This window comes from Ammodytes marinus (genome assembly GCF_949987685.1).
Source record: "Ammodytes marinus genome assembly, chromosome: 7".
NCBI classification, from domain to species: Eukaryota; Metazoa; Chordata; class Actinopteri; order Uranoscopiformes; family Ammodytidae; genus Ammodytes; species Ammodytes marinus.
The window spans coordinates 28,192,871-28,207,341 of NC_137211.1; the positions used below are offsets into that span (position 1 = coordinate 28,192,871).

The 14,471-nt window shown below is 43.1% G+C and overlaps 1 protein-coding gene across 1 annotated transcript in view; it reads right to left on the reverse strand.

Moving 5' to 3' along the window:
* Nucleotides 1–8,294, reverse strand: part of arhgef19 (Rho guanine nucleotide exchange factor (GEF) 19) — a 23,248-nt gene extending 14,954 nt beyond the window's left edge. Inside the window, exon 1 of the mRNA XM_080031237.1 lies at nucleotides 7,971–8,294. The gene's annotated coding sequence lies outside the window, so the exon portion shown is untranslated. The remainder of the gene's footprint in view (nucleotides 1–7,970) is intronic.
* Nucleotides 8,295–14,471: the final 6,177 nt, after the last annotated feature.

The following is a 14,471-nucleotide window of genomic DNA, read 5'->3' on the forward strand; positions in this document are numbered from 1 at the left end:
TCTGTCGCAGAGGAGATACGGCACTTGCAACTGTTGATGCAGCACTTTCTCATCACAAAAAATAATGTAGGTCATGTTTAGTAGTATTTAGAGTGTTGCTATTGTGCGTAACTTTTTCATATGAATTAATGTCCGTTACATTTAAGCCATTAGTAAACAAGTTCACACAAAGTTGATTAAGAGCCTATCAGCTCGACAAAACTCTCTCTGTATTTCTCAGTGTGGCAGCGTTTACAAACTGCTGGCGCCCCTCCAACACTGGTGCAGGAGCTCAGAAAAATACCAAGAAGCACCCATGAAATGTTTCAGTTGTTGATTCTACTGCTACTGGATGTACAGCAGAAGGTATACCATCCATGCCCGATGCACCGAAGGCTTACCTTAGATAAGCCAACAGTGTTGTTGTAATAACTCAGAATTCCTCATGGGGGCAAAATAAGTTACGCACTATAGCTTTAAATTGTGGGCGATTAAAAAAATACAACCAGCTTATATAAATTCACTTATAAGACTTTGTGCAACTTCCGAAAAGGAAAACTGTGTCTGTCCATCCCCCCCCCCACCTGCACAGTTTCTCTCCGTGAGTGGTATGTGTTTGTTCAGACAGACTGGAGTGTCCTTACAGTGTGGTGCGACCAGGTCATGTGTGTGTGTGAGCCCGCAGTTTAACTTGGTCACATCGGACCACTAATTGCCAAGCAGTAGACTAAAGAGCCCAGCATTGTCTGGAGAGACAAGACATGACATCATCCAGCGTCACTGCTGGGAAAACCACCCGCCCACACTCTCTCTGTGTCCTACCAAAACTAGGAACACTTGGAGACTGGAATGAGAGCACATTTATAAAGGATTTTTTCTTTTGTTTAAATGACTAGTGTTTGTAATTCAGACTAGATTCCATTGATATGCTGCAAAAGGCTGTGGAGTTAAAGTGTAAAATACAAAATACAAGCCTCGAATCCAATGACGTCGATGCAAATTAAGAGTTGTTGACAAGGGCAACTTGGAACTTGTTTGATCAAATTCACATATTATGCAATAAGTTTGTATGCTTGTTAGGGGTGAGTAGGTCTGTGTCAATAAACAATGTGGCTTCGGATGATTTGAAACAATAGAATGTATCTCCCATCTGTCAGTGGTCGAATGTTATGAAGTATATTTACTCAAGTACTGATACTTAAGTACAAGAGTGAGGCACGTGCACTTTACCCAAATCCTTTCTTTATATGCTACTCAATCAACTTCGATAAAATATTGTATACCCTACCCAACAGTAGGCTAAAGGCCAACACGCGCAGATCAAACAATCAGTTGAATAATCAATAACTTGATTGATAAAAATGAATTGGCTATAATAGTCATTTTTAATGATTAAGTGCCAAAAATATCATAGTTCCAACTTCTGAGATGGGAAGATCTTAGAGTACTACCAGAGTAGTTTCACAGTGTGGTATTACTACCTCCATCACTGCCATCCGTATCCTCTTACTGGACAATAAATGAACACTTCTCCCATATCAATTCTTGAGATACCTTCCATTCCTTCTCAGCCCAGTGATTTGCCTCGACTGAGGAAAGCTGACAGTAATGCACGTAACTTCATTCCATGTGGTGGAGCATTTTAAATGTACACCTGCATTCCCTGGATGGAAAGCCAGGCAGTTTATCTTCTTGGTATTTTAATGGGCTTCATCTACATCTCTCAATCAAAACACACTCCTCTCAGCCAGACAGAAAATTCCAAGCAGAGAAAGCCCACCAGATGTCAAGGTGACGCGCTAAGCTGCAATCTCTTTTTTTCCTTCTTGTGGGAAGACGACCAGACACCTGCATGGTGTGAGTATGATTGAGTGAATTCAGGTCAAGGAGTTTCTTGGTATTCATTCCTCTAGTATAGCCTCCACACACTGGGACAGGTGAGCCCCCCCGGAGGCTACAGAGGAGGGCGGGGGGGGGGGGGGGGGGCTTCCCAAATGTTTACACTTGGTGTGGGTCCTCCTAATCCTCTCCTACAGCCCCTGGGCAACTCATACCCACGACCTCTGGAGTTCACCACGAAGATGCATACTGACAAGCCATGGCTCCCCATCACACACACACAGCTATGACACACACACACACACACACACACACACACACACACACACACACACACACACACACACACACACACACACACACACACACACACACACACACACACACACACACACACACACACACACACACACACACACACAAGTCACACCTGAACGCGAGTGTGTGTTAGTTTGAGAGGCAAATCCGTCTTTGATTGAAAGCGACAAGACGTAGAGAGGCCTTCCCTGACCTTGTCTCACCCAGTGGGATCATCCATGGCTCACGGAAAACAGACAAACAGCAAATCTCTCATTTAAAAGACTGCAGGAAAAAATGGCGACCATGTCACACGTAAACACCAAGATTTTTGGACCTTTTAACCTCCCCCCTCCCATCCCCACCACGCTTTACTCTGCCACTATAACAGCAGCAGTGGGATACGCTAACACATGTGAACAATAAGGATAGTAGAAGACACAAAGAAGCTATTGACAAACTTATGGAAATAACCAGGTCTAATTATGGCGCTTTCGACATAAGTCGCAAAAGCTACACCAAGTTGATCGAGGGCACAAGCTGTAAATCCAGACAATCTCATAATCAGTCCCTTCTGACACAGATGATGGATATGAGCAGATGTTTCTAAGAAAAGCAGTGCTGACCTAGGATGTTTTGCCAGGTTACATCATGGTCATAGGGAAAGTTAAACCAACACAATAGAAACAAATACGTGTTTGGCTTACAGTACAGTATGTTCCTTGTCCGGTCGATCAAGAAAGTGATTTTACAAAGAGTCCATTTGATGTTTCATGTAGGTATTAACAACAACTACTCCAATAACAGATGACTGACTATGTAATCAAAGTGAGGAGCCAGCATGCCGCAAAGGGCCCTTTCCTTAAAGACCTACTTCACCGGTGGATATATGAAGGTGTATTGAACTCTGAGATCCTATTTAGTATAAATGTGCAAGAATTTTAGAAATCGGTTCATCCTAGCCTGAGAAAAGGCAGAGTGTTTGTTGGTCTCACTGTCTAACCCTACATTTTCCCACGTGTGACATCACACATGGTAAAATGTAGGGTTAGGATTAACAGGACAGCTGGGCCAAGGGAAGACTGAGGGAAGACTGAGGGAAGGAAAACGTCATTCATTTTATAATAGCGATTTTATAATGATAGAACGATGGTTCCGTATGGGTGAAGTATTCCTTTAAGATTTTAAGGACAAAAAAAAACAATGGCTATTTTTGTAATACATTTTTCTGAGGGTGAAAACATTTCCCTCTGATGATCTGTTAAATGACAGCAAATAGTTAAAAAAAATAACACCACAATATCCCGAATTGACATCGAAACTTTGGAGGAGCTAGCAAATCTTTGTGAACTTTGCTTGATAAGTATCATTTAAGTACATTAAAAAGGTGATCTAGTGAGTTTCTATGTTGTTCTTTTAGTCACTCATGAATACACAAAGAATTGATCCTCAGATACTGTATGTTGTCTATGTAGTAAAACCTGATATAACTTCTTGCTCTGTGCCATGGATTGTTGGCCGAAACTATCAAAGACATATAAATAAGCTTTACTGTTGCACTCGATGGCATTTTCCCATGAATGCGCACACTCACACACGCACACGCACACACACACACACACACACACACACACACACACACACACACACACACACACACACACACACACACACACACACACACACACACACACACACACACACAATTTATCAAGATTTATGACTTGGGGCAAAGAGCCAAAGAGAGGGTCGGGAGATAGTATTGAAAAACGGACTAATGCATTGTTAGTTTTGTTCTTATCGAGGCTTGTTGACAAAACATGCCAATATTAAACATCACCAACCGTATCCTTTAACTGTTAAAGTCATTTGTCATCATGAATGCCAGAGCCTGATCCTTTAATCCATTCTAAAAGTTACTGGTGATTACCTGCTCTGTTGATCCACCTGTATTATATCAGCGCTGGAACACTTTGTAGCATTTGACTAACACTAAAACAAGGTGTGCCATTCAGGTAACTGCTGTAGTTTCCTTTCATTTCATCTCTTTTCTTTTGTATACTATATTCTTTGAAAAAGGGATCACGGCTGGGTTTTGGCTGCACTCAAAACTGTCAATCGGAGCACTTTGATTCCTATCTGAGCCTTTGCCACTGAGCTCTGGAGACGCTGACCTACTTTACAACAAACTGCTGATGCATCTCTCGCTTTCATCTGTTACTGCGTTCACTCACACACTCTTCATCTCAGTTTTCTGGCTCCACTTTCCCCCAACTGTGTGTGAACAGTTTCCCCTCGCCCCCCCCCCCCCGCTCCCCCCCCCCCCTCCACCCTACCTTTCCCTCTTGCTTTTAGTGTGGACAGGTATGGACAAGCCATCCACTGACTGCCTGTTGTTTTGAAATGGGATCAGGTAAAAGTGGGAACAAACCTCGCAATGAGCTGACCATTCAGAAACGGTCCCACTGTAGGCTAATAACTATTCAACACTGAACCATCTAACTTAATTAGAGTAATTGACATTGGATTCGAGTGATGAATTGAAAGCAGGCTAAACGACCTTGAAGACGGTGAAAAAGAGTTTCTTCTGAATTTATTGAGTGCACCTGGTGTGTGTGTGTGTGTGTGTGTGTGTGTGTGTGTGTGTGTGTTCTGTTTTGCTCTACTGAAGGAGCAAAAAATTTCGAGCACAAGCAATGCCTCCTGAGCCAAAGATGTATTATCCCGCATGAATACAAACGTGAAACACACACTGCCTGGCACTGGCCGAGTCACAATGTGAAATAACCTTGAGGGCAGGTGTGCAGCAGCAGCACAGCTGGGGCATTGCTCGGCACACGTCCCCTCTGGCTGCAGGTTTAACCTTTATATGCCATGCCAAATATTCTCTGACAAGGCAGATTAACTAATACATGACAGCCCGGGCACCGCTGCCTTCAACGTTTAATGCTTTGTGCTTTTCCCAGGAGGTCTCCGGTTGTCTTAGAAAAAAAATCAGCTTTTCTACTGACGCGTCAAAGCCGTCACATTGCATTATTATTATTAGGTGAAGGCTCAGGTTTTACTCAGTAGGTGGTCCGTCTTATAGTCCAGGTATGAAGAAAAGTTCATGTCCAACCTTAGAGACGCATCGTTCCCAGATGAGAAGCCCCTCTGGCATACGCAGAGACTTTCCCACATTCCCTGGATGACTGGGCGAGCTCATTCCTCTCAAATTGACCCCTAGACCCAGGCAGGAGACACAACACAAAGGAAAAGCCAACCATACGCGTGCAAGGAGCCAGGGCTGTTATTATGGGCTGTTAAGGCTGCTGCTATTTAGGCCCAAAACTGAATACTACAGGAAAGTGACGGGACCAGAGTCAAAATATCAATCTATGTTTACATGCACAACATATTCTGATTAAGGTCCATACTCCAGATTAAGACAATATTCCAAATAAGGTGTTTACATATGCAGGCAGCAGCTACAGTAATATTCCTGTTTATATGTCCATCAGTATATACAGTCTATGCTACCAGCAATGTGCACTAGTAGCGGTGGAAGCCTCATGATGTCAGACGTCGGCAATCCGAGGAAAATGAGCACTATTGTGTAAGTTTTGTTGTCATGCACTGTTTTGTTCAGTCAAAAATAATTATATATCTTTCTTTGAAGGAACCAAATGACATGTAGGCCTACACCCTCGTTTAAAAGCCGTAAACCAGGGCATGTGTCATAAACTGTGGCAAATGCCGAAATATTTTGCCGAAGCGTATTAGTGCGGTTAAGGTGTATACAGTTCTCAATAATGCAAGTAAAGTCGAGATACTCCACGTGGCTTGATAAGATTATAGCGTATGACCTTGTGTTGATTAAGGTGAGGAGAAACTGCATAGTACAAGGCAATGAGTTTTTGGGAATATGATCTTTAGCAGGTTTATATCTGAATACTGCTGTGCATCTAAACAGAGTCATTGTCACTGAAGTTCATAGGGGCAAGTTGCTTTAAGTCAGTTTGTGTTCATGCACGTGTTTGCATTGTGAATGTAAATACCAGAAGGAGCACAGGTAGCATTTGCATGCATGGTAAGCTGGGGGAGGTGTGGGTGAGGTATGGCATCCTGGTTGGCCTTCCCCACAGTATATACAAGTACACACACACACACACACACACACACACACACACGCTGGCAGGTGATGGGGCAGGTGCTCTCCAGACATGGAGTTGTGTGTGGGGGGGTGAGAGGGTGGGAGGGAGGGAGGGAGGGAGGGAGGAAGTGGGAAGGAGTAGGGGCCCTGTGGGGGCTGTGTTACAGATCTGTGTGATATGAGCATGCAGAGGTAAATCAAATGTACATTGTAGTGTGCTCGCAGGCTGGGAATTCAACCCCTTAAGGAAATGGCCCACCCTAAAACTCTGTCCGTCTAACGTGATGACTATTATTACCAGTATGTGTATGGCTATCAAAAATCTGCCATCGTCCAGGGGGATCTACAGCCTTTAATACAGTGCAGTAAAACAGTTCAAGGTCCTGATTCATGCTGTGTGCCAGTGCACGTCTACCCAAGGTGCAGGTGGTGCGTTCGAGTCGGGGGCAGAACGTAGTAAATCGGACAATTCAGGATAAACAAACACGGCTATCTGTTTAAGTTCCAGATCAAATATGTTAGTCCAGACTACCAGTGCACACAGACACATACTACAGTAGTCAACTCACATGACAATGCGCTCAGTCACGGGGACAGCAGACAGAAGAGGCAGCCTTCACGTCAGTGTGCCCCCCCTCTCTCACACAGATGGAGTTTAGTAAGATAAAGAAGTCTGGAGGTGCTTATATGTTTCACAACAACCAGAGAAAAAGGGAGCGTCTTGCTTCAGAATTAGAAATCCTAACCTGGCTGCTGAATGGCACAATAGTTGTTGATCTCCGCATCAGGGCAAAACATACACGTGTACACATGGAAGCACTAATACACTTCCCATGTTTAAGAGACCTGCACACACAGATTGACATACACTCCCTAGAAAGCTATAGAGTCAAGAGAAGGGGTTTCGGTCTCATGCTGTAAAAGTCCTCAAAAAGGAGAACAGTGAGTTTTGAGCTGCAGCGCCAGGTTTTCAACCATGTACAGTTTTTTAACAACCCCTCATCCAACATACTCGAGACATGCACTTACCTGCCCCACTGCACACTGTAACCCTCACGTTCAAGGCTAGGGAAGCATCCATAGGGAAACAGGCTGAGAACATAACTGATGCAGGCAGCAACTTCTGCTAACAAGAGAATAGACTGTAAGAATAGTGAAGGTAATGATCCTACAGGCAGTATTGATGGATCTGATTGGGCTAGATATCTTCCGTGGCTATCAGGAACTCTTTTTATTTGCTGTTGCAGGACAGTGAAAAAAATAGTTTTGTCAACAGAGGCATGACAATTACCGGGGCAAACAGAGTGCTGGGTTTGGCACACACCTGACAGTGTTGTGTCCTGAATCCCGTATAAAGACAATATCTACCTTTGTATTCAGAGCATATACAGTGTGCTGTCACATAAATGCAATGCACCTGACAAGCTATACTGTACACAGCAGCAGTACTTAGTGCACCACACACACACACACACACACACACACACACACACACACACACACACACACACACAAACAAACACAAAGCATAGCCATGCACTCACTTACTCACACATACATAACAACACACAGCTCCACTTTCACTCTCGGTAGCAAAATTCTCCAAGTTGGCGAACACTTGGCAAGGTATAGTGTCACAAGATGGTAGTAGTAGATGGACAGTGTTCATTTTTGGTGTGTGAAAGCGTTACTGTTGCTTGTTTGTCCCCTCAGTATACTGTACCTCATCGGTGTGAGCAGCCTAGTGTTTGAGCTGGACGGTGGCCAGCAGCAGTGTGTGAATCCAGGCCATCCCAGGGTCAGGGCTGAGCCACTCTGCTGCTATCCATTGCTGCCTTGTGTTCCTCCCGGCTTCTTCTTATCCTCCCTATACGTCCCTCTATAGAACAATGTTTTTTTCTTTTTTAAATGCAGCACGGACTCTTTCAAAATCTGTGCTCTTTACTGGCTTGTTCTCCTTCTTCTTTCTCAGCCTCCTCCAGGGAAAAACAAAAGCAGGTTGAAAGAAACAGCCACCACTTGCTTCCCTTGCTCAGAGCTACTTACAATGCAGATCCCCTTTCTAAGCTCCTGTGCTCTCTCTCTCTCTCTGGTTCCCTTCCCTTCCCTTCCACTCCCTCCCTCCCTCTCTCTCTCTCTCTCTCTTTGCTACTGTTGAGGAAGAGCTCTCTCTCATTTTCTCTCATTCTCCTCCCCCTCTCTCTCTCTCGTCCTTCCTCTAACTCTAATAGTTATTTAGTGTCTCATTTCAGCACCTGCTTCGAGACGGAGAGAGAGAGAGAGAGAGAGAGAGAGAGAGAGAGAGAGAGGAGGGAGCAGACAGACTTGGAGAGAAAAAAAATATGTTGCTCCTCGATGGGAGTGAGTGCACACAAAAATGTGTGTGTGTATGTGTGTGTGTGTGTGTGTGTGTGTGTTTGTGTGTGTGTGTGTGTGTGTGTGTGTGAGGGAGGTTTCTGCTTTATCGGCACTTACACTTTTAAATTAAAAACAAGCACAAATCCCTGCACGCAAAAAGTGCCTGTTTGCGTGCATGTATGTGTGCATGTAGGTATATGGTTCCCTGTGCGGGCAGATCCATCGCTAGCCTGTGGCTGTGTCTGTGTGTGTGTGTGTGTGTGTGTGTGTGTGTGTGTGTGTGTGTGTGTGTGTGTGTGTGTGTGTGTGTGTGTGTGTGTGTGTGTGTGTGTGTGTGATTAAGTGTGTGAGAGAGATTGTGTGTGTGTGTGTTCATGCTGCAACTTTCACTAAACGTCAAACTGTGAGTTGGTGACAGAGAGGAGCTGCTAAGGCATGCTTGACCCCTCTGCTCTCTGTACTCTGCACTTGCTGTTGTATCAACTGTGTTCACTAATCAAACATGAGGAGAATGGCGGTGGGTCTGGATGGTGGTGGGGGAGTATAGGTTTTCTCAGGACACCGCTCAGCAGGGACGGGTGTCTAATTGTCCTCCTTTAAAGTCACTACGAGGAACTTTGATTCGCTGTTTATTGTAGTACCCCCTTTGGAAAAAGACGGTAGTGTTTTTTTGTCATCTTTTTGTCATAGATCTTTTGCTAGACGCTTGCATTCATTTAGGAATCAAGTAAAAGAGAGACTGCAGGTCCAGGATGCAAAAAAGATTCTTGCATATCGATATGTGACAATAAGATAAATAAAGGTAATTTGTGGTTTTGTCTGATTTTGCGGGGGGGGGGGGGGGGGTTGGGGGGGGAATCGGACACAGGCAAAACCATTAATAATAACTATATCAAAATAGTGTTCTTCTTGCTGATGGTTTTGTTTGATGGTACAGGTCGTTTATGATCATTGGAAGAAAAATTGAAAACTGTTTCATTAATATTTTAAAGTTCCTCGTTGTCACTTTAAGTTGAGGGAAAACACGTTGCTAAAGTCCTGAGAGTTGTGTGTATCTGTCCTACAGCAGAGGGCAGACAGACTATATCTGGGGAATGTACTGAGCAGATATCTCTAGAAATAAACTAGAAGAGACCAAAACAGAGTCTTGACTTTCACTCACGGCAGCACAATTCACCAACTTGGCGAACACTTGGCAAGGTATATTGTCACAAGATGGTAGTAGTAGATGGACAGTGAATACACCTTGTTCATTTTTGGTGTGTGAAAGCGTTATTGTTGCTTGCTTGCTTGTACCCTGTATATAAATACATTTTACTTACTTACTGACTTACATCCAGCTCTACAGTATATCTGCATTATACTTGTACCAAATGGATCAGCCTCTCCGATCCAAATCATTTTATAAGGCGTTTTTTTTTTTTTAAACTTGTGTTGAGTCAGTCTCCCAGGCCGTGTTGCAGCATGTTGTGTGCTTGCCCCGTTACCTTGTGGCTGATCTAGGAGCTGTCTTGATGTGTCAGCCCCAGAGCATGTGAGCGTCTTGCCTCCTCCTCATGCTCCAGCAGTGGGCCAGTGAGCCAGCCCTCTGTCCACGCTGCTGCATACCTGTGCTCACTGACATGTACTAACTCACTCTGTCTGCAGGCCATGGCAGATGGAACGCACAGCAATCATAACAAGCAGACCGTGTACGTAGCCAAGAGACCAAAGAGAGGGAGAAAGAGTCTATATATTCATTAGGGATGCAAGTACTGACTCATTTCCCTAACGTTTAAACAGAAGTTTTCATTTTAGAGCACGAACCCACTGTGAAAACCAAGCCTATAAGACTATAAGGTTAAAACCTTTTAGGAGCATCTCTATCCTTGACAGTTTGTCTAGACAATTACCAAGCCGATGCTGTTACTGTTATTGGAATGTGCGGAACCGTTTATTTTTATGATAGTATACATTAGAAAACATGTCAACTGACTGCATCAAAGTTAATAAATCGCATTTTTTTATTTTTTATTTTTTTTAAGATATTTTTTGGGCATTTTTATGCTTTATTTGATGGTGCAGAGAGACAGAGGTGAAATGGGGCAGAGAGGGGAGTGACATGCAGAGAACGACCGCGGGTGGGAATCGAACCCGGGTCTGCTGCTGGGCCCGGCCCAGGAGGGGGACACCTTACCAACTGAGCTAAAGGCGCCCACATGAATCGCATTTTTAACAAAATACATTTCTGCTGACAGGTGTGCATCTCTCTGCCATTTATTATGATTTGACTAGCAGCGGGCATTCAAATGTTTAACAAAGTAGTACACTAATACTATACAGTATATAAACTGTATAGTATATACAATGTGGATGGTAGAGTGGATATGGGAGGGACAGAAGGAGGGGAGAGTGCAGAAAAGGGTGAGGGGGAAGAGTCAGGAGCTGCCCGAGGCCACAACCATTGGGAGGAGGGAGAGGAAGAGAGAAAATCATCATCCAACAACATCTGTCTGTTTCTGACTCCTAATAAATCAGGGTGTTCTTTATGTGTCTGCAGGTCTCTGGTTAACCATACATCCTCTGAGGGGGAATGGAGAAAAAAAAATGAACACGAATAAAGTGTAGAATGTGGATAGAAAGGTGATAAAGTTCATCCCTCCAGCACAGTCAGAGCACTATCGCCTGCATGCTAACAGCATTTCAGAATCCCACACCGCGGAGGCATTTGCATTCATCAAACTAGATTTATTTTTTTGATCCAATAAAACGTATTCAATGCAAAACAGCTCACACGCAAAACACGTCATATATCGAGGTACTGTATCATTTTTGTTTTACAGAATAGTACAGTTGCAGCTCTCAGAAATCCTCCATTTGAAACACTGCAGAGCATGCTCAGTCAACATGTATTAGGCCTACACAGTGTAACAGCATTCACATATACACTGCAGACAACGGTGCAGACGTGTGCAGATGTTCTTCAGATCACAGCCAAGCCAACAGATATCCTACGCGATAATAACAGCTCACAGTCAAAGACTTTTAAAAATAGACAGATTTACCATAACGTTTGTACAGCAGCATTAGTTATGTAACTAGTTTAGATTACAGTTTTTTCCATACCAGTGACAACCACGTATTGCGATGTTGAATTAGAATTGTTCAGACAAACTAAAGGATGAAGTGTTTCTTTATCATTTGAGAGAGTGTCCTCGTTCTTAAAGGTCACATATTCTGCTCATTTTCAGGTTCAATATTGTAATTTGGGTTTCAATCAGAAACTGTTTTCATGGTATGGTGTGTTTAAACAAAACTTTATATTCCTCACAGTGCAGTTGCTGAATCTCCTCTTTTCAGCTGCTGTTTGAAACGCTCTGTTTTAGAGCCTGTATCTTTAAGCCCCGCCTTCCAAAAAAGCCTAGTCTTCCCTGATTGGCCCTGAAACTATCCGGCAGTTAGATTCTCGGCAAATCAGAGCAGACAATGCTGTCTGGGGGTGTTCTTATCACAGGTGGAGCTATTGCTAAGTTAGATTGGCAATGAGGTGGTGTGGCTTATCCCCTTATGGTGTCATAAGGGGAGAAATATCTGACTGGGGTTTTTGAACATAGATTTTCAGATAGGTGGAGGTTGGGAAAAGGAGAGAGGGTTGTTTTCACTCATACTTTGGAAGTCTCTCGTCACACCAACAACCCATAATAATGTTGAAAAACCATGAAAATGTGCATTTTGCATAATAGGTCATCTTTAAGCTTAATTCATTTTCCAAACCCTCCATGGATAAGCTGTCCATCATTAGAAATACGTGATTCTAACTGGACAGCCACGCCACAAACATATTGCTGTAGATTTAACCACCCAACATTATATAAATGAGTTAGAATAAGCTCAACCGTAAACATATACAGCAGGAAAAGGCAACATAGACATTAATGCAGCAGGGATACTAGTCCAGAAACAACAGATATTATAGTAACACACTGACAGAGAGCATTTAACTGCACTATGAGCACTTTTTCTTTTCATACTTTAGGTCAATCCTGCTGCTGGGTGTAGTGGAGTGGTGCAGATCACTCCGACAAATGATCTGAATAGTTTGGCAAAGCAACAGTACGTAACTTCTGTTGCCCCCATGAGGAATTCTGACTAATAACAACAACACTGTCGGTGCATCTACATGAGGTAAAGCCTTCAGTGATTGCGCATGGATTTGAGACCTTCTGCTGTACATCCAGGTTTTTTTTCGTAGCAGTAGAATCAACAACTGAAACATTTCTTGGGCTCTTCTTGGGATTTTTCTGAGGGGCCATACCAGTTTGTAAACACTGCCGTACTGAGAAATACAGAGAGAGTTGTTTGGAGCTGATAGGCTTAATCAACTTTGTGTCAACTTGTTTGGCGATGGCTTGAATGTAACTGACATTCATTTTTATGAAAAAGTTAGCACTACAGCTTTCAACCACTGAATAAGATTTTAGTCTCTTTAAATTTTACAATACAAGCACTTTGACTCCAAGGGATGATCAAAAATAACTTTAGGGGCGCTGCACTGATTTCACATCAAAATATCAGCTGACACATTATGCACAGTATACAGTTGTTCAACGCCTTTGACAAGTCTACGTAAAAAAAAAAAAAAAAAAAAAAAAAACTGCCTGGCTTGACGACCACAAGTGTTTGACAGGGAAGAGGATGAAGTACGAAAGGCTTTATTTATTAAAGTATGAAAGACATTATTTATTCACAACTAGTGCCTGCTACCAGATGGAGTCTTTACTGTAAAAATCCATTTCAAGTATTTGTAATAATTTGTTATAGTAACCTCGGTGTTGCTCAACATATAAACACCAGGGTGATCTGGACAATGTAAGGATATTGTAGGTTTATGTAATGGTCATCAATCATTTCAACTTGGCTATCGGCCTTACATTTCCCACAGGAATTATATTCAAGTTGATGACTGTTATCGTTTTTTTTCCCAAGCTTCCACTTCTGCTCATTGTTAGCCGTGGAACATATAAGGAGACAAATTTTAAGGTCAGTGATTGGCTTACTGAAAATGCACCCGGGGCGTTGACTACTGCACTGTACTATTCACACAGGCAGGAGATCTTGATATCTTCTAGCATGGATACTTATCATGTATCAAACAGGAGAGTTGCTAGGCTGAAAATGAACCAGACTTGACCACTTAACAAAAGCTTTTTCAAAATAACTCCTCCCACTTCGCACCAGAAGGAAAGACGTTGAATAAAAAAGGAAATGTTGGAAGTTTGACGTCACACCAGGACGTCTGTGCCTTCGCTGCATGTTCCCCCCAACTTGTGCAAAAACTAAATGCAGCAGAGTAGTTTCAGGACCTTTTTCTGTTTAAAAGTTGCTCCTCTGACCACTCCCTGCTTCGTTAATGGGTGCGGCTGAAGTGTGTACTCTTGTCTGTCGCACCTACAACCACACCCAACAATGAGGTCACTGGGCCTGGTAGTTCCATCACTGCATCCGGGTTAGACCTTACACCACTGGAGGTCAGCAAAATGACATGGTGGATACTCTTTTAATGTCAAAGAAAGGTAATTCAACACAACTGGGGGTTTGTGTTCCACACTTTGTAGTCAACCTCAAGATTGGTGTGACACTCCCAACCAAAAAAAACCTGAAAACAGTCTAGGGCCCGGTTGCTGTGGGGTTCAATAAAATAAAAATAAATCATTTTCAGATGGAGGACATATTTTTCAAACATGTCATTTGAGTCAGCCAAGTATGAAAAATAAATGGTTGGTATTGAGGCTTGAGTTCATGCCTCCATTGCATATTGTCTGTGCAGCAGAATGCACATGAGTAAAAAAAAAAACGTCTCCCATTGCCCAAGTATACAGTATTCCAC